This window comes from Heliangelus exortis, chromosome 1 (assembly GCF_036169615.1).
Source record: "Heliangelus exortis chromosome 1, bHelExo1.hap1, whole genome shotgun sequence".
Classification (NCBI taxonomy): Eukaryota; Metazoa; Chordata; class Aves; order Apodiformes; family Trochilidae; genus Heliangelus; species Heliangelus exortis.
In genome coordinates this window covers 114,093,863-114,113,262 of record NC_092422.1, presented here as the reverse complement: position 1 = coordinate 114,113,262, position 19,400 = coordinate 114,093,863, and the positions used below count along the sequence as shown (strand labels likewise).

Sequence of the window (19,400 nt, the reverse complement as noted above, 5' to 3'; positions counted from 1 at the left end):
CATCTGCCAATCTACCTAGACCTGTCCTGGTGGAGACAGCACAAAGGCATCTGTTAGAGAGTTGTTGGTGGACACTTGTCAGTGACCAGTTGTCCTAGGCTCATATGCATCTCTGTGCCAGTGTTACCCTCTCTGTGTTCTTAGCTGCAGTGCTATTAAGCAAAGATCTAGCTATCAGTTTCACTAGTAACACTTCATTTAAGTTGTCTATTGACATTTTCTCAAAGATGGGTGTACACAGATACAACATTTAGAGTGAGGAGGACATTTACCATGACTTGCCATGTCTGTTGGGAAGTCCCAAGAAGCTCTCTGTGATTTGAGAGCCTGGCCACAGCAGGAGAATGTGCGTGATGGTAAGTGTGTGGAATGGCTTGCTCTTCATTCAGAGATTACTTCCCTCTCCCCATAGGGATGGTCTTCTGTCCAGAGGAATTCCCAAGGCTTCATCTAGATTCGAGTGCATGTGAGACAACTGATTCCAGAAAGGCTAAACTATCAAGAGGGAGTATGAATGTGCACTAAGAGGTGGGGTTAAGGCTGCGAAGCAGCCATGTTGTTTTCTTGTGGGTTGGTTTTTTCTTTTTAATTACCTGGCACAACCAAGAGCTTTTCTCAGATGTATGCAGAAATCTATGAAAAATCTAAAGACTGCAGCTATAGGAAATTTTTTTTTAGCCCAAGCATTATTGGCTAGGAGTTTTCTTAGAATTGAAGGGACTGTAGTTCAAACTCAAATATGTGAAGCTTAAAAGTGCTTATGGGTGTGCCTAAAACACTGGCATGCTCCGTGGCCTTTTCATTGTGACAATGGAGTAATTCAAGTTATGTTTTACTTCCAACTTTATGGTCTGCTTTTACCACAATTTTCAACATGTTTCCTAGTCTCTAATCTAGTTTCAGTATTAGAAAACAAAAGGGAAATACCTTCTTGTACTCTGGTAGGGAGGTGTTTTATACTCCTTGAGGGGAATGAGATAACTTTATGCACTTTTCCCCATTTTATTCCCCCTTTTGCCTGTCTGTTCCTTGATGGCTTTCATTCTTTGATCAATTCCATCAATTTTAATTGGAATTTTTTTTCCTGTCTTCTCTTGTGATAAAAAGATATTTTCATGTAATCTGTTTCTTCGGGCCCAATGGTAAAAGGTCTGTCTTTGGGAATTTGGATATATATTTTCCATTAAAAGAAATGGAATATAGTGTTAGTATCTTGCAGGGATTTGAACACCATTGAGCTATGGTGAAGCAAATACTCTTGTTCCTCTGAAAGGGAGCTATTGCCATAGATATGGGATGGATAATCTTGAGCTCTGAGACCTGTGGATAGTGATGAGAGCCTGTAAGTCAACTTTTTGGTTTCATTTTTCTTGCAAATAATTTTTCTTTTCTCAGGAGTAGCCTGTAAAGTAATCCCAAAGAACTTCCAACACCATTAAGTACCTAACATGAAAAAGACACAGAAATTATGTAGTGGCTTCTCCAGATGATTATATAATATGTGTCCTTCATATTTTGAGACAGGGGTCAGACTCAACTGACCTTCAGCAGTATCATAAACTGGTGCTTTTATCCCTGGTTGTTGACTTCTTGTGCTTCAAAATTACAGCTTTATTTTTTCAGGTAAAAATCTTGTCACCTGCTTGAATGTGAGGTTCTGGTTAAAGATTGCAGTAGATGTGAGCTGACACTTGGTTATTTGCAGTCAGCCTCCTAATTCAAGAACTCTTGAATGTTTGAAGCAGTGTTGACTCTGAAGACTATTGACATTCATTTAAATGTTTTACTGTTTTGTTGGTTGGTTTGTTTGTTTGTTTCAATAAATAAGGCAGGAAAATAATCTTGTTATGGCGACCTTGAGCATTGTTGTCACATTTTGATACTTCAAGCCCAGAGCAGTATTTAGATTGAAATAGCAGTTTGGGAGAGTAATGCCCCATAAATTCTATTAATTATAATACTGTCTTTATTCTATTCTGTCTATTCTTCTATTAATTATAACACTGACTATCTTTCTCATACCTATTTTAAAACCGTGAATTATTATCAGCACTAAGATACATGTGTGAGCTGGATGTTGTGCTTAAACAGTTCCAACTCTCATGACTGAGAATTTACACCAAGTAGCCATTAACCAGGCACTCCCAGTTTCTCCCTGGAAGCCCGTATCCTATACCCCCCAATTAATTCCTATAGTGTCTTACTTTAGTACATGGATCCCTAGGAATTTCATATTGAAACTCAGTTTTACTTACTCAGTTGGCTGGATGTTGCATGATATATAGCTTAGTATTTATGGAAGATTTCTATCAGACGTGATTTTTTCTTCCATGTGGTCCCTGACCCACAAATCATCCACTGAAGCTAATCAAGATTTTGATTTAGTTGTAATGGTAGTACCTTTGTTTCTGAAAGAGAAAGCTTTAAGGTATACTGTCATTTGTGATTCAAACATCTATAGTATTATATCAGTGTGGTGAAAACAAATGTCTATTCTTTCTGAGACCACAAGAGAGATAACACTTAGTCATATTTGTATCCTGATTCTTGCCAATCTTTTTTTGTTTCAGGAGAGGTCAACACATGGAAAGGTAGGACAGCACAGCACCCACTAATATAAAGTTATCTTTATTCCAGTCTCTTTATTTTTTGTTTGTTTGTTTTTAATGGTTTTGGTGGTGGTGTTGCATACTATCAAATAGTTTCACAGTGTGACCTCTGATTTTGAAACAAAACAAATTATATGTTAGTTAGTACTGATTAGTGCAATATTAACACTCATTATTTACTAAAAAAATGAGGAAATTGAAGTTCCCCTGACAAAGTTAATTATGCCTAATTGCACAGATATTGCAAAGGAGATCTCTCACTACACAATCATAGGCCATCTTGGTAGGAATACCAAATATTAAAGTCCTAACTAGTAATTGCAAAGAAAGTTATAGAAAATGAACCTTTTGACCATAAATAATCTTAACTTGGGCTTGTTACAAAATCTGACTGAAGAATAGCACTAAAGTTGGTACACTTTGTCTCCATTATATAATTTGGAAAATATTATGAGATCTTGTTATGTATATTCTAGTTCTGTTGTGAAGGACTCTTTTGTTCAAATACAGGCAAAATAAGAGTTGTTTGTCTATAGGGTACCCAAGCTTAATTCTGTGATGCTTACACCACCACTAACCTCAACAGATCTTCCAATTTTTAATAGGTCTGATGGAAATAAAGGCTCTTATCTCTGTTTTTGTGTAAAGTAAAACCTGAGGCTTAATTTTCAGGTACTACAACTTTTTGCTTTTAATTTCTTTAGCTTTAAATAATAAACTCTTCCATCTTTTCTTTACAAAATGAATTTCAATTAATATTTCAGGAAAAGAAATGCACCTCTAAATGTGTCCTTTAAAACAGCTGAGCGAACTGTGCTTCAGATTATCCAAAAATATTCTCCTTTAACTGAAACTAAAAGACTAATAGGAATCGATCTTGACTAGTTTATCTAACAGAACTTACCTTATATGAAGTATATATAAAAAAAAAATATATCCAGACCTGGACATTTCTTTCTTACATCTAGTAGGTCTAGTTTTTTATTCATCTTTGACTAAAAGTTTCAAAGATGATGAATCCTGCACAACAGCACACAAAAATATTCCCCTTGAGTTGGTCTACAGTAGTAAGGTTTGTGAAATTTAAACTTTTATACTTAATTCTGATGGTGTTACTACTAGTAAAATGGTTGTGGCCTTACTGGTGTTACCGGTGTGTTAGATATAGAAGTCACCACTTGAGTTTTTCTTGGAGTCGGCTTCTCAATCTAAAGGAATAAACCTTTGATGTTTTATTCACTTCCGTTGCTTTACTCAATGGTCTCCCTAATGCTCAGTTTCCTCCAAAACAGAATCAGGCACTTTTATATACTCCTAGGTCAAAGTGAGATGGCCTAAACACCCCCAAGTGCCTCTGCCTGATATTTTCTGTTATTAGTCTCTGGGATTTTAGGGACATAAAAGTAGAAAGCCTAAGCATGGGGACTTAGCAGGAATTTGGGCCATCAAAACCTAGATCCTAGGGTGAAATTTTGTGATGAGCAGCTGAAAAGTGCTGCCAAACAGCTCTGAGAAAGTCTAGCTTTTTCAGTAACTTAGAACTTCAGCCTGCATGGTAAATACTTAGGTTTTCCTTTGCCTGGAATACATGGAGAAAGATTATATATAGAAACTTCCACACAATGCAGATGTTTGAGGAAAAGAATCCTACATCAGCTGAAGAGATTTCATGTTGAAGTATTAGATGAATAAAGGCACTTATTATTGCTCCTTTCAAATATTAGAGCATTATTGTACATGCTGTGATTTATTTTTTTGTGTGTGTGTGTTTGTCACATAGTCTTAGCTTAAAAAAAATCAATAAAGGCATTTCTAGTTTTTATAATAGTACAGAAAAGCTTAGAAAAAGCACTTGGGAGCATAACAGAGATTATTTTAAAAATTCCCTGACTTTTAGGACAATTGCATAACTTCTAAAGCCTACTCAAGTTTATGGACTTTTGAAGTTTCAATACTGTTTGTCTCTTTTCTGTAGAGGTGATTTTCTCCACTTTATGTATAGTCAATCAAATAAAAATTAAAGTATGAAATTTCTGTCTTTGTACATCTGATGCGCTTAAATTGCTTTTAAAATTTTTTTCCCAGAAATCCAGTGAGTAGTCTTTTAGGGGAGGGGGAAATAGTTTCTGATTCTATTCTAAACTAGAAGATTATTACTGCTGAAAGCTGATTTACGGGAAGATAATTTATTCTTGAAAGAGTAGCATCTTTGGAAATGCTGTCATAAATATTTTCCAGGTAGAATGGATCACAGGATCATAGAATAATACTGGTTGGAAAAGACCTTTAAGATCTAGCCCAGCCATTAACCTAGTACTACCAAGTTCATGACTAAACCAGGTCCCTAAGCACCCCATCTACATAATGCATCTCCAGTGCTCATAAGCTTGTGAAAATTTTGAAAATATTCAGTGGCACCCAAAGATTCTAATAACTGTTTCCAAAATACTGCTAGTGATGCCTTTCACTTTTTTTCCCATCTAGATCAGATCTTTATTCATTACAAACTTAGTGCACATAATTAATTATAAACTTTGCGATTTACCAGTCACTCGAGTTGTAGAACTTTGGTTCTGTTCTGTTTGTTGGCATTTTTTTTTACTATTTAAAAAAGGTATAAGTGAACTGATGGCCACCCAGAGCTTCATCATTTTCACTCTGGTTCATGTTACAACCGTCTGCAATTATTGTGACAGCTATCAACCCCTCCTGCATGCTCCCTAACTTTTGGGGACAAAAATAGAAATCTTTATAGTCATCCTAGTTATCTGGTGGAAAAGAGTGAAGGATGTGCATCCTGACTTGATTGTTACTGTTGCTTCTTTCAGGTGATAAAACTACTTTTTAAAATTTCTTGTTCAGTTTGGGGTGGATTTCCATAAGTAACTCATCAAATTTCTAGTCCTTTAATGTTGACTGAACTGCAACATGACTCTTTATAATCAAATTACAGGTAACCTTGGGGAACTATATAGTTATATAATAGCAGGAGCACCATATGATGCAGGAGGCTGTGTAATGAGATCCAATTCCATTGTAACTCCCCAGCCTGGATGAGGGCCTTGCACATTAGCTCAACAGCTAAATTGGTCACAAATATCCTGCTGATGCAAATAAAGGAAATATCCCAGCCCTCTGTAAGGGGAGATGATAAACACATATAGCCAAAGCCATATAAGTAACTGCAGGTTGCTAGGTGTTAAATAATTACAACACTATCTACACGTTCAAGACAGAGAGGTAACACATGAACATCCCAAGTGTGTGTGCATGTATGTATAATGAGGAGAAGGGGATAAAGCACATGTGAGTCTGAGGAATTTTGTGTGGATTTGGTGTTTGAATTGGGAAATGTTATGTTGGTATGATACTGGTCTTCTGAAGTTTGTTTTATGAGGACTCTCAGTCCCTGTAGGGGTTGATAAACACGAGTGTTGATGGGTATAAAACAAGGGGTTGGTTTACTTGGGACAACATTTCTTTTGTTGCCTAGATCTCACTGTCATGGTTTACTGATATAGCAGCAATATTTACCCAACAAGCTACTAGCATAATGCAGTACTGCTGTATTTGACATGGGATTATTATGCAGAGGAAACACTGTTGCCATCTTTGTGCAAATTGGCCTAAGGACTGCAAGGGAATGGTCAATGTGCAAAGTGTTCCTTTACCAGAGTGCTGGCAGTGTCATCATAAAAGGAAGCGGGCATTTATGGTACTTGGTACTTATTACTTGAAGAGAGATTTTCATAGATCCATGGAAACTGTTGGAGGTGTACCAGCTTTGCATCTAATCTCTTATTCAGCACATCCCAGGGTTCAAAAACAGCCAACCAACCAACAACAACAACAAAACATCAGAAAAGCCAATTCTGGTTCCACAAGTGCATCCCAGCCTTGCCAGTCAATTGGGTTGTCTGAGAAGCTGACCCACTGAGGCAGCATGGCCTGAACTTCTGATTGGGAAAATCTGACATCCCAGCCTCACTTCTCTTCTCAATAGAGTGATTAACTCTTTCCATTTAGTTTTTACTATCTGTAAAATGGGGATGATAATAGCTTTTTGTCCAAGGGAGTACTGAGATTTTATTTATTAATATGCATGTGGAACTTAACCATAGAATGATGGATCAAAGTTGCTAAGTTAAAGGGAAGTATTACTTATTTGGAGGTTTGGCAGTAAGTAATGACTACTAAGATGGGATAACAATTGAGATTCCCAGAAAGATACCAGAAGTGTGCCTTACTTTTCTCCCGTCCTTAGCATCTTAATCAGTAAATGTGCAAGAATAAAGAACTTCTGTGTGGCTCTTCTACATTTTTGTTGACCCCTGCTGATGTAAATCAAAAATACTGTCCTCCCATTATCTTTGAGTTTAGAAAACCTATTTTTAATCACTTCATACAGGTATCAAATTTGAATCAGCCTGCCACACTGCAGGACTCTTTTACTTTTTTAATTGGCATCTTTCTCATTACATTTTAACAAAGTTGAAGAGCCACTGCAGGACACCAGTTGAGACATCTGACTCACCAGTCCTATTGGGCTGGCAATGTTGATGAAGCGATACACCAGAGGAGTCTAGCAGATCAGTGCATGTGGTAAAGGGTACCAAGTGGAAGCTATCAAGTTCAGACATGTTGCTGTCAGTGCTTCTAGGTCCTGCCTATACCATCTGAAAGAGAATTGCATGAGAAATTTGCCTAGGATTTTAACACCAGTATGGTATTAGAACAGCCTGGTTTCTAAGAGCAATTCCTGTTTTTTCTCTAAGGCAGAGCTCCCTGAAGGAACTGATGGAACTCCTGTACATGGAGTCCATCAAAACCAGTGCGTTACCCCAGCACAAGGATGCGCAGGATACTCAACCAGTTTAGGGTTTAGTGCCACTTAAAATCAGCCCATAGGTAACTGCTAAGAGGCCAATTTCTTTTCAAAGCAAGTAGCTCTTAGCCTCAGACATGGTTATATGATGCCGTGACTTGTTTTCCAGTTTTGGTTACCAACAAGGTATGTGTTAATGTGTTGGTGAGCCTGGCAACATAAAAAGGAGAGCAGAGGACAGAGCAGTCCAGAAAATGTTATTTGGCACAGAAGCACCTTCCTTCCCTCTCAGTCTGTCATCCAGAATGTTGTCACTTGCAACAAAGACTTCCATAGTTCTGGTGAATAGTGTGATTTTTTTTCCCATCTCCCCCTTACTACTCAAGATCAGGGTGTTCTTAGGGCTCAGCAGCTTCCTGGGAGAAATGTAAAGGGGCCAAGCACTCTACTGGGCCAGCCACTGGAATTTTCCACCTCCCTCATAGTGCTAGTAACTTTTTCATTCTTTTAAATGTTTTTCTACAGGGGTTGGGGTTCCTTTACCTCCCTAGTGGCAGTTGCTAGATATTAGGTCTGAACTGAGAAGTTTACAGAAAAAACCCCAGAACAAAGCGGGAGTGTTATCTACTGGGTAGACCAGCATTGCCTGTTCTTGCAGTCAGGGTGGATAATGTATGTGGCCTTTAACTAATAGGTCTGGGAGCCCTCTGTTCCAGCCTCTTTCTAGTGAGGTGGCTCCATTTGTGGCATAACCAAACTTAGCATCTCAGCCATGGTATGCTCTTGGGCTTGTGACAAGAGATTCATTGCCTGCTCTGTTGTGTGGCTAAGCTGTGTGATGGCCATGCAGGCACTCACCGTCACATGGCAGGTGTGTGCCCAGTCCTGTGAAACAGCTGAAAGCTGTCAGCAGTTGTGTCCCCTTTCCTCTTCCTGCAAGTGAACCCAGTACATAGCCACTGACGTGCTCACGTAATGGGGAGGATGAATTGCAGGCATACAGGAGCCTGGGATGGTGGTGAGCATTTTGAATAAGCAGCCATTTTTATGTTGGCAACACATTGTTAAATCAGGATTCTCCATTCAGTTGCATCACTCAGGATTTTTGTACACACTTTTGGTTTGGTTTAGGTAGACTGATTGATAAGACAACAGAGAATTGGGCCAATGATATTTAGGCTCCATTTAGAAAGACTTGCAGGCAAGACTTGCAGTTGTACAGATCTCATCTTGTGGGGTTTATCAGTCAGATCAGACAGTTACTTAGATTTTATAAAGGTTACCACTAATGGGATTTGCTTCTGATTGAGGGCCAAAACTAGCTTAAGTTGAAATCTACTTCATATTTGGTTACAAACAGTCTCTAGGTTTGAAAGTGCTTGGTTTTGCTAAACCCCATGCAACTTTGGAAGGAGTAGTTTTTCAGACTTCCTCAAAATATAATGAAATTTGGTAGATACATCTATGACATTTCTAGAAAGTTACAGGACATAAGGATCTAGAGGCCTCCCTCCTTACTTACTTGGATCTGGATCAATGGCAAATCCAAGCACTGTTTGAACTTAAGTTTCTGACTTAATACTCAAATTTCATCCCGAATATCTGTTAAATCTGAAGGATTTGAACCTATATTGTATCCAAACTTGGTATATTTTGAATCTCTTTTCAGATTTGTATATATGTATAATGTAGATAGGACTGAAGAATGAATGTCAGTTTGGGGTCAAATGTTCCACAGTACTAAGAACTTCTTGCATCAGATATCCTCATTTTTGCTGCAGGTCTGGTTTTAAAATTTTAAATTCAGAGACTATTCATATTATTTGACCTGAATATAGGGATATAAGATCTTTTGATTTTAATCAGCTAGCTGGCTTTGATACAGGTCTGCTTGATAAAGTATTTATATTTTTTCCATAATATTCTCCATGATAAAACTCTGAGAGATGCCAGGCTGAGATAGGAAGAAGAAGCACTTCATATATTTATGGTGCCATCTGCTCATGGAGCTACAGCTGAGTCCATTTTACAGATGGAAAAACTGAGGCAAGTGAGGGGTCAATTGGTACGTAAACAGCCATATCGAGTTATCACAGTTAGGAGCAAAGTCTCCAAATGCTTCTTCTGCTTTCCTATCCTTACATATAGCCTTCAATAAGGTGAATTTGGTCAAAAAGTCCAAAGAAGAAAGTATCTAATAGGGGTAAAATTTTGCCAAATATATATATTTGGAGTAACTTGTAGAGTGGCCTCTACTTATGCCAGGTGTGTAGAAGTATCACAGCAGTTGAACTATGTCATCTAATAAAGCTTTTTACTATTTATATTTTTTCCTAGAGTAAGAAGGGCTGGGTTTCAAAGAAAATACTAAAGAAAACCTTTTGAAAAAAAAAAAATACTTAGTCCTTCCATATTTACTGTATATTGTGATGAAAATAGAATGTTTATAGGTGAAATACAAAAATGTGTAGCAGCTACCAGTGAACAAAACTAATCAAATTCACCAGTCACCAGGCTGGTTAATATTATAAAAACTATGTGAATCATGAATATCCATCCAGCCTGAGGGTATAAATCCATGAATCTAGGGAGTTTACCTGTCTCTTTTAGTCAGCTGGCTGTCCCTTTTTGATCACTACAATTCAGGCATATATTGCCTAATAGTAAATGTGATAATAAAAATGTATTTTGGGAAGCGGGATGTTGTAATAGAACTTTAGATCAAAATTGAGATTCATTTTACTTAATTTTAGCCAACTACAAGCTAGCTGCCTAGCCTAATCTAGTTGTGTATGTTCCCTCCTCAGTGAAGACAAAGGTGGGATTAATAATTGCTTTTGGGAGATGCCGGTCTCTCCACCGACAATAGAGGGAGTCTTCACAACTGGCTTAGATAGGACACTTAACTTTTAGGTGGGTAGGAAATACTCCTGGCAAATTCTGTGTTAAGTATTAGGAGATTTGTATTCTTGACTGTTTTTCTTCTGATTTACAACACAACCTTGGGAATATCACGTCAATTTTTTTTTTTCTTTTTCTTTTTTTTTTTTTTTCTTCCCCTTTGGACTCAGTTTTTCTATCGAAAAAATACCCTGCCGATAAAGTTCTTGGAGAACCTTTGTCCAGAGATGAAATACAGGAGAAAATCTTGGTTTCCTGGTGTTGCTACTTCCATATACCTCAAGCTGTCATTAAAATCAGCAGAATTTTTGTGACAATGTCAGTTTACATGTGATGAAAACACTGAGTGAAAATTATTTCAGAAGCAGCATATATCTTCTTCAGATACCACAGAATATTGTAAAAAAAAAAAAAATCTAGGAAGTAGTTACACATATTAATTTTCCCATCTTTGCCCCCCCCTTCTTTTACACCTTCCTTCTAGCTCCCCCCCCCCCCCCCCCCCCCAGCAAAAAGAAAACAGGGAGTGAGGAAAACGTTTTTCAAATTAGACCTATATTTTAAGTAACCTTGGCCTGTTTGCATCTGGGAATTTTTTTTTTTTTTACTTGAGAGATTTATTTCTGTCCTTGTAACACCATGTACTATATGCATTGCACCTGTTCAGACATAAGCACAGCACATTATTATAGCTGTAGGGGTAGAAGCTTCCCAATATATGTTTTTGAAGGGAGGGAATGCTGGGGAGAACAGCCCTCTCTTTTCGATTGTTTACCGAGCAGTCTCTTATGAAGACTTCTTCCTCATCAAGATCAATTTTCCCTGCTCCCCTATTGTCTGGGGAAACCTATCTTCAGGAGCGTCTTTCTTGAAAGATCTCATGACTTTAAAATCATCAGTGGGCTTTGTGTAGTCTGCCTGTCAAAAGAGATATGTTTACACCTTCCCTGCATGTGTTAAAGCTCTAAGGTTACGGAGCAGAATGGCTGATAGGTTTCAGCGCTTCATGCTAATATGCACGAAAAAATGTATTTATGATAATGATACGGACCGTCTGAAACAATGCCCTCCCAACATCCTGCAACATAAATAAGAAAGGTGGAGCCAGCCGGCGCTAAACTGTTTATCTGGCAGCAATCCCGCTCAGCCCCTTATACCTTTTCTACGCTGCCTCAGCCTGGCGGTATTGAACCTGTTGCTGCATTAGCCGAGTTGTATTTTGCTAGCTCGGGGAAGGAGGGTTGTCTGCTGTCTGGTAGGAGGGCTTTGTCTGTGTGCGCCTTTCTCTCCCTCGCTCTCCCTCTCTCTCCCTGTCTCTCGCACTCTCGCTGGCTCTCGCTCGCTCTCTCTCGCTCCCTCTCCCTTTCCCGTCTCTGTGGTTTGTAAGGTAGGTTGCAGTGTGTGTGTATACACAACATCAAGAGCAGGAAAATGGACTCATTAGGGAGGCAGGCAGTCATTACCACTCACACTGTACTTCCAGGGAGACAGCGACTATGAGGAGACAAACTGAGGACTGGGGAACAAGGTAGGCCAGTCAACTTTTATAAAAAATAAAAGAATAAAGCCTCTGCTCTCCTTAAACCACCAGCACTTCTTTATTCTTCCCCTTCCCCTCCTCCTCCCTCCCCCCCCCCCCTCCGATTTTGATTTGGAGATGTAAGTTTGCCAGACCTATTTGCTAGCTTAAAATTCGGAACATCTATAGAAGGCCTTACCCTCATGCAAATGTTTCCCCCCTTTCTACTTATTTAAGGGTGTGCCCCCTTATGATTCACTTTAATTACTTTTTTTTTTTTTAATCATGAAGGAAACAAATACATTTGTTTTCCACCACTAGTTCCAAGTAAATCAGTATCTTTCACTCTTCTAAAACAGCCCTCTCCCTATGTTTGTGGGTCTCTCTGCTTTTTCTTTTCTGTTTATGCAGTTCCATCTGTCCGTCCATATATCATGTTCTCCTTATTTACTGCTAAATGGGGTTTTATTAGTATTTGCCAATGACTTTTAGCTGTAATGACGGTGACCAGGGTTAACGGTGACTCTTATTCTTTGTTTTCTATATATATGCACACTGTAAGTTTAAAGTCCATGCTTGGCATACAGTAAATAAAAGCAAAAAAAGGGAAAGCAGGTTCCACTCCTCCTGACAGGATTTTATCAGGGGATTTTGCTGTTTGTCTGCTTTGGTGTGGGGGCGGAGGGGGTTAATTCTGCTTATTGTGCGTGTACTTTTTCCTCCTGGATATTTTTAATGTCTATTTTTCATTATTAGTATTTTTCCAGCTTCCTTTACTAGCAAGCAGGGAGATCTATATTCCAACTTTTATGATAATGATCTAATGTAATGTTATGGAGGCATCACTGGGTTAATAAGAATTCAAACTTTCTAAGAGGGAGTTTGTATCCTTGGCTGCCCCCCACCCTCCCACTTTATGCATGGTTATGCTTGTGTTTCCGTGTGTACTGCCGGGGAAGGGAGGGGGGAAGGGAATAGATATTTTTTACAGTGGTGGCAAATTATGAAATCTATCGAGCCATTTTGTCCAGAAATAGTAACTATTTATTTACCATTTTTTCATTCCACAAATATGCTGCTTATTTCTGATTTCAAACATTGAAGCTTTTCTCTGAATTAATATTTTTTTCCTCTTTTTTTCCTCTGCTTTTTTTTCTTCTTCTTTTTTTTTTTTTTTTTTTTTTTTCTTTTCTGGGGAGGGATTTGTGATGCATTTCATAGCCCATTTAGCATTGTCGAGTTTTTGAAGCCCAGATTTATCAAGGGTTCTAAAGACTGCTTAAATTGATCCATTTGAAATGGTCTTTTTATCTGAGCTCCTGTCATTTCTGTTGCAGAGTAAAACTGCTACTCAGCTTACAAAAAAAAAACCAAAAACCAAAACCCAAAAAAACCAGAGATAGTATAAGCGAGTTACATAAAATGTTCTGGAGAATCCTAAGTAATTATATAAAATGGACGCTGATCAGTGGAGATCTCTCAACAATAACAATCACCTTTTTTAATAGAAAATTATTTATTTAATAGCATGAGGCGGACTTCTTAAAAACATGCATTAGGCCTTCCTCTTAGCACAAAGAACTCTATAATGCAATATTCCCAATCCACCTGGGACTGCCTAGGAGATTCTCCAAAACCTTCAAATCCTTTGAAATGTTTATTAAAAATCCATTATTTTACAGCCAGAGAGAACTTTTGCTGCCAACAGGTTTTTTGCTGTTATTTGGGGCTTTTTTTTTTTAGCTGTCCTTTAGCTTAGAACTCCCCAGTTTCAGCAGAAGTGCCTCCTTACTGAACAAACTAAGTTAATTGAAATCCAAAGCAGGAGATCTATTCACTGGCACTACAACTACAGAAACTACTTGCTCCATTTTATTAGCAGCTTTATTTCCAGAACCCGAGCGAAACTTTTCAAGGTTTTATGTATCAGTGTGCCAAGAATTGGTGGCTCATCTTGTAGCTGAGAATCACATTCATTGCTTCCTGGGTTTTTTCCCCTGTCTTTTTAATTTTTTTCTTTTTCTTTTTCTTTTTTTTTTTTTTTTTTTTCCAGCTTCTAAATTAATCAAATAACTTGTTAACCATAACATGTTATTTCCTGCCCACCTAAAGTTTGAATCTCAAGCTTTGAGGCTCAGATTTGGGCATGCTGTAGTTATGCCAAAAATGTAGGGGTCTTAAAGGTGAAGTTGCTGATGCCTTTGGATGGTGTGGACACCAGAGTGAGGTGGCTGGAGTGTTAGCAGCCACTCTGGTGGGATGGGTGGGTTTTCAGGCACCTGTCATTTTCTTCTGAATTAGTACAGGTATGCGCTCCTCAGCAGCCCATATTTTTTTATAGGAAGGCATGTAGATATGTTCTCAGGATTCTTATGCACACATTTAGCAGAAACCCAGCTTCATCTTAACATTTTTGAAAAACTTAAAAAATGTCTACAAGATACCACTTGATTTAATGAAAACTCCAGGCTGGAAGAATTCAAGCAGAGAAAGGGAGTCGGAGTAGAAGCAACATTTTTTATTAGTCAGAACTTTTTAATCTTAAAGTTTTTAATCTTAAAACTTTTCCACTTTGATTTTCTTTGTATATCCCGGGAAAAAAAAAAAAAAATCTTAGCCCTTTCAATAGCACAAAGTCCATTTGCAATCTGGATACTGCAGCAAAGGGTAAAGTATGCCTAAGTAAACTTAAATCCAGCATATGATGCTGTAGCTGGAACTCGGAGGGTGTCAAGCCTGTTGACCAGGAGGGCAGGAGTGAGTTTGGCAGAGTGGAGTGTGCGGGGTGCTGTGGGGTGCTGTGGGTTCCCGTGGGTTCCCGTGCCCACAGCCTGGGCAGCTGTGCAGGGCAGAGCTGGTGGTGTGGATTGGGTCGGAGTGAGCTTTATTTTAGCGTTGGAGCAGACAGTTATCTAACACACCCACATGAGGAAGTGCTCTGGAGCAGTTATTTCATGCTTTGCCATGCCCTGTAGCTGGAGTAATTTTGGGCTGAGTGGCATGTGTATATATGCCTCCTTCGCTCCTGTGAGACAAAAAGCAACGCTGTTGGGTTTTTTGTTTGTTTGTTTGTTTGTTTCTTTTTTTTTTTTTTGTATGTGTATGTTTTTGTGTTGTGCTTTTTTTTAAAATTATTTTTAAAAATATTTTTATAAGCAGGACCAAAAATGGGATATAAGATAGTTAAATCCAAATACCAAACAAATACCAAGTGAAATTAATTTTAGTGGTAGAGGATTTTACTTTTCTCTTAAAGGAGAAAAAAAAATACCAATCTTACTGATTTTGATACAGACAGTTTTAGCAATTTTCTGAGTTGGATATATAATTATTGTAAATATTAGTCACAGTTTTCCTATTTTCACATTTTCTTATGGGCCCTGCTTATTCATAAGGGAAAACAGCTGCAGAAAATTTTAAAAATGTAAGATTATTTATATAAAACTTTGATGTAAATGGAGAACAGTGTCCCCTGCTAGAGAATTCTGTGGGATGGCTTACAAATCCCATACAAGAGAGATTACAGTCTTAGATAAATTGTTATTTAAATCATTTTAAGAAAACCCTGCTCGTTTTTGCAGACCGTATGAGGTTCTAAGCAGAATGATTTGAATAGGAGTTCTGTTTAGAAATTGATGGCATGCTGTGGCCTTACAGATTTCAGTTGGTTTCACTCCTCTCTCTTTTCATAGGACTTTGTTACAGTGGGATCCGTATGGTGAAGAACTTCTACTGAAAAAGATGCATAAATGTTAATGGAAAATTAAGTTACTTAGTTGTTTTTTTTTTAAGCAAAACTTGTAGAAAATCCAAATCCTTTCTATATATATTTTTTTAAATTAAACAATGCACTAGAAATAGTTGTTTTTAAAGAATAGCTTGTTCCCTCTGCAGTCTGCAGTTCAAACTGCTGCAGAGGGAAAATGATGGCAAATCAAAGCGAAACGGACTTCACTGATTTTATTAGCTTGGCCCAAGAAAATTCAGAAACTTAGCAAACGATCATCCATGGAAAATAAATTGCATTTTTCATAATCTGTCTATGCCAGTAATACAAGTTTCTCTTGGTAAAGAGTAGTGTTTAATCACGTACCAAATTTTGAGATACTTTTGTAGTAACTGTAGACCTCTAACTTGCACAGATTTTCACAGATTTATCAAACTTTCAGTGAGGAGTGAATAGAGGTAAAAGCTTTTGTTTTTTGTTTTGATGATATTACCTATGTTCTTTGTTATTATTTACTTAAAAGTTAGTTCTGTTGGCACTGATCTGATTAGGAAACTGGCATTTCAGAATGATTACTGCCTGTGTCTTTCATGTTTCCGTACATTTTTGTAGTTAATCCTTCAGTGCCATCATGTACTATGACAGCATTTTGACTGCTACCGACACTGTTTGCAGACAGGTCTTGTAAAATGGTCACCAGAGGCACAGGGACATATGCCACCTCCTTCTTCTATAGCCCTTGGGCCATCCAGGGCTGCCAGTGCCACAGGGTAGGTTACCACACCTCCCGGAGGTCTGAAAGAAGAAAAAAGTTGAGCTTTTATCACATCCAATGAAGACTGGATGTATTGAAGTAGTTAATATATACGAGTGGGAAATCAAGCTAATGCATTAAAGCTGTCTTTAAAGAAAATCAAATCCTTTTCCTCTTGACAGCTGGGGTTTGCCTTTGGTGAAATGAGTGTGGAGGGTCCCAGCCTGTTCCTGATGGGGCAGATGTTCCCTTTCTGGAGAAGCGAGCCGCGGTCTGCATTGGCACTAGGTGGCACTATGGGAAGAAAGGCCATGGGCTATGCCCGCACAAAGGCTGGAATCTTTCCATGCCATGAAGTGGCCTCTTTCCCACCAGTGACAACCAGCACCCGCAGCCCCTTGGAAGGCAGATTTGTAGCCTGTACTGTACTTGTTATTTATTTCCAGGTACTGTTCTTCAACATCATTTATGAAAGATAGGTGTCCTAACAGAAACCAGTCCTACCTAATTCAAACACTGGCATTGTCTTAAGGACTTCATTCTTCAATTCCTTGTGCCATATGCCTTTCCTTGTGCTTTTCTGAAGTGAGTGGACACAACCCCCAAGGTTGGGAAACATTTTATGTCCAGTTTGCACAAATGTAAATGACAGTACAAAGGGTGAGCCAAACCCCGTAGGGTCTTCCTGAATGTTGGCACTGGTATAATCCTGGTGGTTATACAAGTATGTTAAAAACAGTTGTTTGCTAAAGCAGTGAGGAAACATGAATGGGCAGTGCTTCCATCTGTCTGAAGGCACTTAATGGGAACTCCTCTGTGGGACAGAGGTGGTGCCAGTCTAAAAGTTATACCTGCAGATGACCTCTTATTGACGTGCTTCCATAGAAGATTTATCCTGGGATTGTGGTAGAGCGAAAAATGCAGGCAAGTTTAGTGTGCCATTTGATTCTGAGGTAAATACAGCATGACAATTACTTTAAAAGATAAGCTTTCTAATATCTTACCTCTAAAATCATCAGTAGCTGGAAGTGCGATCAGTCCCTTGAGGATACAAAAGTAGGACTGGGAAAGTTGCCTTATGGACTTCAGAGTTGTCCTTTCAGCTGACTGAAAGTTAATTATTGATTTCTCTTTCCTCTCTGGAGATCCATATGCCTTTCTTCCTGTCTAGAAACTTAGTGGGCACAGTGCAGGAATTTGAGACCAATGGTCATGTGGCAACATAAGGTTTCACAGGCAGCATATCAAGAATAGTTAAGATGGAAGCTGATATGAGGGGAAAGTGAAGAAAGACAAGTTGGTAAAAAGCTTACGTCCACTATCATTTTATGTGTGGTGGATGTGGAGCCTGTTATTCTTCATGGCTTTGGCTCCTAAACTCCTAGCAATCTGATAGCTAAGTGAGTCACAGACATTAGTGACAGAGAGGAATGCTGAGACTAAAAACAAAACAACAACAAAAAAACCCAACCAAAAAATCTCATTGTTTAGGCACAAACACCAGAAAGCCATGTTTAATTGCTAATGTGCTCCCTCTGCTGGTTCTCCAAAACTAACAAATGCTATTCCCAGGGGACCGGGCCACACCCTCTGGGACACTGCTTTACAAAAACTGTGTAAATGAAAGGCATTGACCTCTCCTGCAAGGAGGAGTGTTAACAGAAGAGGAAGTGTTCTGACGAAGTCTGTGAGAGCCTTATATACCAGCCATGACTTCCGAGAAAGGTCATGGAATGTCCAGTCCTGAAATCCAGACTTCTTTTTGCTTTGTTTCCAGTCTTACTTATATTTGATAGACATTGCTTTTCCTGTCATTTCCCAAAGTAAGTGTTTTCCATTTCACTGCCGCTGCTTCTAGGGTTTTCCCCATCTGAAGGAGCTTAAAAAATGTTCTCATTGGTGCTTTTAGTTTCAATTTTCGTGCATGTAGTATCTGAAGAAGCCTTCCTGAAGCTTAGGATTTGGCAGCTTCCAATTCTTTCTGTCACTGTCAGTTAAATCTGCTTGTCAGCTTTATACTGTTGTGCCCACTTCATCCTGTCCTTTGGCTTGAATACTGGCTGTTTTTTCAGGATACTCTTGAACATCCTTCCTCGTTGTGATGAATCTGTATTTCTTTTTCAAACATAGACTGAATTGTTTAACACGTTCCCTACACAGCACATTTACCTAGTTGATAGGTTTTTGAAAAAACAGCATTTTGTACTTTCATGCTGTGAAAAAGAGAATATAAATCCTGGGTAAGACTGAGTATTGGAGAAAAAAAAAATTAAGAAAGCTTTGTTAATTCCCATACAATATTTGGAATGTGTGGAAGATTTCTGACACGGTAAATATTTAATGAAGGATTGTCCTGTACTTCTTGTATTTTTCCACCTACGTGGACTGTCATGCTAAAGAGCCTCTGCTTGCAGCCATTGTACCATCAGTGGGAATCAGCTGTGCAGAGCTGTTGCAGGACTGGGCTCAAGTTTTCCATGTAGAATAGTGAAAAGTTTCCTTTCTGCAAGTCTCATGCTTCCCATCTAGGTGACTGCTTATTAAATCTTTATTTGGTTGGGACAATAAACCAAACAGCCTGGTGGGTAGCTAATTGGTTGGAGTGACTCGAGCAACATATAAATCTCATTTGTACTCAGTAGTACATTGACTCTCTGTGGCCTCGTTGCTCTCTCTGGTGTTCATTCATTTTGAGATGGCTGAAATATAATGCAAATAAAATAAGCCCTGGTCCTTCTTTCTCTGAGTGTCTTGGAGGATGCTTGTAGGATAACTCTCCTGTTACTTCCCTTTCATAGGCCCTGCGGTTTAGGAACCTACCCTCCTGACACAGTGCACTGGGAACTGGCCCCCGAGTGGGCGGTCATGGCAGAGGCATCAGGAAACCAATACAGCATTGAGCCCACATCATCCTCCTATCACCAGGTCTCTGGACGTGAGGAATTGTTCAGGCATTGGTATAGAGATAGCTTGACCTCCTGCTGTACCTGCTTTGGGGACAGAAAGAATTCAGCGCCTGAGGCTACCAATCTGGCACCTTTTGCTAGTGTTAAACTAATATAGAT

The 19,400-nt window shown here is 38.7% G+C and overlaps 1 protein-coding gene across 49 annotated transcripts in view; it reads left to right on the top strand.

Annotated features, from left to right (window-relative positions):
* The window catches only part of ZBTB20 (zinc finger and BTB domain containing 20), a 505,805-nt gene that overhangs the window by 17,779 nt on the left and 468,626 nt on the right, over positions 1–19,400 (top strand). For 19 of the 49 annotated variants that reach the window (XR_011729104.1, XR_011729105.1, XM_071759988.1 and 16 more), the window contains exon 1: positions 11,494–11,863. The exons of 5 other annotated variants lie outside the window; for them this stretch is intronic. The gene's annotated coding sequence lies outside the window, so the exon portion shown is untranslated. Of the gene's footprint in view, positions 1–11,493; positions 11,864–19,400 lie in introns of those variants that run through there. 25 more of the 49 variants (XM_071759901.1, XM_071759919.1, XM_071759737.1 and 22 more) reach the window with 5 other exon arrangements.